Raw genomic sequence first — 5,288 nt, forward strand, 5'->3', positions numbered from 1 at the left:
ATGAAAGATAAAAATGAAATATAAATAAATCACGACGTTTCGATTGCAACACAATGATGATGGTTGCTTGTGTTGCAATCAAAACGTCGTGATAAAATTTTATTTATTTTTATATTTTATTTTATTTCTTTTATTATCTTTACCTACGTGACTTTACCGAAAGAACCAATCTCGGATGATGGTTGGCACAGGCGGACCGCCGTGCTCCATGTCGCTTCACGTTGTGATGGAGGCTGCGTTGCCAGACGCTAAGTGCAGGAGCTTCCAGTTTACACGGTACGGATATAGCAAGGCTGTAATTGTAATATATATTTGGGGGGACACATCCCCCCCCCAATATTCAAATATGCTCAAAATGTCCCCCCCTCCCAATATATTGCTATAAAAATAATAATAATTGCTATGCTATGTAAATAAAAAGAACAATTTGCTAAACCTTGGCCACAATATCTGGACTTGTCTTCATGTAAATCAATGCATCGATTTCTGTTCATATGATTGTGGTTATGTTTGTTCTTTATTCATCCCTAATCTCTGCCATTACATACGATGAAACAAGAAATGGTAAAAAATATGAAAACAGAGCAATGTGATACAATACACTATTAGACATTATTGTCAAAAATAAATCAAAAGTCCATCCCATGTGTTGGTGAATTTTTTTTATATTTTAGGCAGGAAATTCGTTTTACAATTTAGATATTTTTCTGGGTTGGGACCCCCAGACACCCTGGAAGATTTGGTCCCCCCCCAATGTTGACTCCATGGCTATGGCCTTGGTATATAGTAACCCCGCCCTTTCACCAGCCCGCACGAACCAACAAGGTGAAGTATGGTCAACTAACCGTCAAAACCGACGCAGCGTGCAACATTCCTTGTCCGTGGCATCAGGGCCGGATTAATGTTCTTGGAGGCCCGAGGCGCTTCTGATTCTGAAGCCTTCTGTGAACACATTCCTGCGGAGGGAGCTGGTAGGAACGTTGGGTTGCTCGGTCAATGGCCAGGGTCAACGGCGGCGTGGTGTATTCCGCAAATATGCCCGACTGTGAGGGCGGGCACAAGCCGGCGTGAGTAGGTTAAACGTTGAGTTTTATAAGGAAACCACGGGGTGACCAGCCCATCCCCACCCAGCCCCACCCTACCTACCCAGCCCCAACCTCCCCACCCAGCCCCTCCCCACCCTCCCCACCCAGCCCCTCCCCACCCTCCCCTCCCCACCCAGCCCCACCCAGCCACTCCCCACCCTCCCCTCCCCACCCAGCCCCACCCTCCCCACCCAGCCCCTCCCCACCCTCCCCTCTCCACCCAGCCCAACCCTCCCATTTTTGGATGCACGACTGACGGACGGACACAATAATCCCCTGTGGGCTGGTGGAACCAGGAGGTTCCTACCAGTAAGACTCTCTGCAACTGATACTGCTGCCACCCCACCACACTACCTCTACGGTCGCTTGTGTCACGCGTAGCACAACGACGCATTGTCTCCCCTTGTTGCACTATTACCCTCTTGAGAAATGGGATTAGGGGCCGTCCATAAATGACGTCACGCAAATTTGGACGATTTTTTTACCCCCCCCCCTCGTCACACGGCGTCACAAAAAGTCAGACCCCCCCCCTTAAATATGACGTCACAAAGCTCTGCCCCCCCTACCCCCCCAAAAAACAATATTTCCATTTTGAAAATAAAACATTCTTCAAATCGCTTTAAACTATTGTCATTGTAGTGCGTATTTAATGTGGCGCAACACTCTGATGTTGTAAGAGTGTTGTTATAACAATTTGTGTTGTTATTACAATTATATATTTTAAATTATTATTATTTTATTTCTATTATTATTATTTTATTTTTTTATGTTTTACCTACATGACTTTACCGAAAAAACCTAAGAGTATGAATCCTTGCAGTCACGAAAGCTTTAAATCTAGAATTCTATATTTATTTAAAGTTGCGCATTTTTATGTGACGTCACATTTCTCAACCCCCCCCCCCTCGTCACACATCGTCACAAATGTCTGACCCCCCCCCCCTCCTAGGTGCGTGACGTCATTTATGGACGGCCCCTTATGCGAAAAAAACTATTTGAAGATGTTATTTGCTGATATTAGCAATGAAACAAATGACAGAGAAGTTCATCTCAGGTGTTAATTTCTCTCTCGCCTTGTAAAAAAAGCGATTCACATTACTGCCTCTTTGTTGTACACACTGTGCATATCCTCGCTATATAAATACAATTATTCAAGAAGATATCTTGGTTAGTAAAAAATTTGAATCATACACACATACTAACAAAAAAACGTGGTCAACATTTTGTTTTTATCATAGCCCCTTTTAGTTTTCGTTGGCCCTAGGACACGGTGACTATAATCTTACCTTTGGAGCTTTCGTGACTGCAGGAATTATTCTTTGGTTCTTTCGGTAAAGTCATGTATAAAGAAAAAATAATAAATTAAATAATAGCATACGACGTTTCGATTGCAACACAAGCAATCATCATTATACCTGATGATGATTGCTTGTGTTGCAATCGAAGCGTCGTATGCTATTATTTAATTTGTTATTTTTTCTTTATACGTGACTTTACCGAAAGAACCAAAGAATAACACAGTGCCTACTTTGGCCTATTGGGATAATACTGGTAGAAACCCACTGGTTCCACCAGCCCACAGGGGATTCTTGTGTCCGTCCGTCCGTCGTGAAGGGATGGGCTGGGTGGGGAGGGAGGGGCTGGGTGGGGAGGGTGGGGAGGGTGGGGCTGGGTGGGGAGGGGCTGGTCACCCCGTGGTGTCCTTATAAAACTCAACGTTTAACCTACTCACGCCGGCTTATGCCCGCCCTCACAGTCGGACATATTTGCGGAATACACCACGCCGCCGTTGACCCTGGCCATTGACCGAGCAACCCAACGTTCCTACCAGCTACCTCCGCACGAATGTGTTACAGCCCAACGTGGCATCTGGAACAGAAATTGGCACTGACATCGCTCACGGCATTACGTGGCCGGGGCTGAGACGCGCATTCCCAGCGATGTTCTGGAATGGACTAGGGACGTTGACTTGCGGTGCAAATGCAGTCGAGTCTACGCCATACATTGCCCACGGGGCACAACGGAATCTCGTCGTTGGAAAATCCTTGCTGGTTTTTTCCAGGATTTTTCTGTTGCGTGCAGTCACTTTAAGATTCTATATTTGAAGCTTTCGTGACTGCAAGGATTCATACTCTTCGGTAAAGTCACGTAGGTAAGACGGAGACTTGTGTTGCCTCCGAAACGTCGTGATTTAATTTAGTTATTTTTTATTGTATTATTACTATTATTTTACCTACGTGACTTTAGCGAAAAAACCTAAGAGTATCACTTTTAGATGTTTCTTGTTCATGTTTTTTTTTTGTTGCGGTTGCACCCGAGTCAAGAGCCGTATGGCTCACAGGGTTATGCCTAATAAATGAAATTGAAAATAAATGAAACTGAAACTCCGAAAAGCCATATTCTTTGGGTCTGTCGGTAAAGTCACGTAGATGGTTCAAAGAAATTTACCAAAAAACACTACGACGTTTCGATCGCAACACAAGCGATCGTCATCAGCAGGAAAGAGGAAAAACACGTGGTCAACATTTTTATCATTAGGGACCGTCCATAAATGACGTCACGCACCTATGGGGGGGGTAGTCAGATTTTTGTGACGTGTGACGAGGGGGGGGGGGGGTGAGAAATGTGACGTCACGTAAAAATGCGCATCTTTAAATAAATCTAGAATTGTTATAACAACACTAATTGTTATAACAACACTAATTGTTATAACACTAATTGTTATAACAACACTAATTGTTATAACAACACTAATTGTTATAACAACACTAATTGTTATAACAACACTCCTACAACATCAGAGTGCAGCGCCACATTAAATACGCACTGCAATGACAATAGTTTAAGAAGTATATTTAATAAAGTAGAACGTGTTGTCTATATTTATGCACTCTGATGTTGTAGGAGTGTTTTTATAACAATGAGTGTTGTTATAACAATTATATATTTATTTAAAGTAGCGCATTTTGATGTGACGTCACATTTCTCACCCCCCCCTCTCTCGTCACACATCGTCACAAATGTCTGACCACCCCCTAGGTGCGTGACGTCATTTATGGACAGCCCCTATACACTACACTATACACTACTATACACTACACTATACACTAATATACACTACACTATACACTACTGTACACTACACTATACACTACTATACACTACACTATACACTACTATACACTACGCTACTCTACACTATTATACAATACACTATTCACTACACTACTATACACTACACTACTATACACTACACTATTATACAATACACTATTCACTACACTACTATACACTACACTATACACTACACTACTATACACTACACTATTATACAATACACTATTCACTACACTACTATACACTACACTATACACTACACTACTATACACTACACTATTATACAATACACTATACACAACACTATACACTACACTATACACAACACTATACACTACACTATACACAACACTATACACTACACTACTATACACTACACTATACACTACACTACTATACACTACTATACACTACACTATTATACAATACACTATTCACTACACTACTATACACAACACTATACACTACACTATTATACACTACACTACTATACACTACACTATTATACAATACACTATTCATTACACTACTATACACTACACTATACACTACACTATTATACACGACACTACTATACACTACACTATTATACACTACACTATACACTACACTACTACACACTACACTATACACTACTATACACTACACTACTATACACTACACTACTATACACTACACTATACACTATTATACACTACACTACTATACAGTACACTATACACTACACTATTATACACTACTATACACTACACTATACAACACTATACACTACACTATACACACTGCGCTATACACTACGTTGTAAAATTCTCCACTAATCGATGCCCCAGATTCGACTCTCGCGTAACGTGCAATTCTTAGAATCGATTCCTTGACGAAGACACAGCCCGGCGATGCCGAAGAATCGACTCCTGCGTTAAGTACCATCCCGAGAATCGATTCCTTGACGTTGTATTTAATTTATTAAATCGAAACCTAAGAACGAGAGTGACGCCACGCCCCCCTCCACCACGTCAACGTCACGTGCTACGAAATGCGCGCGGCCCATTGGTTGAATTTGGCGGGAACTTGACCACGTGACCCGTT

The sequence above is a fragment of the Lethenteron reissneri genome, chromosome 61, assembly GCF_015708825.2.
Source record: "Lethenteron reissneri isolate LAM-NWPU_2019-01 chromosome 61, ASM1570882v1, whole genome shotgun sequence".
NCBI lineage: Eukaryota > Metazoa > Chordata > Hyperoartia > Petromyzontiformes > Petromyzontidae > Lethenteron > Lethenteron reissneri.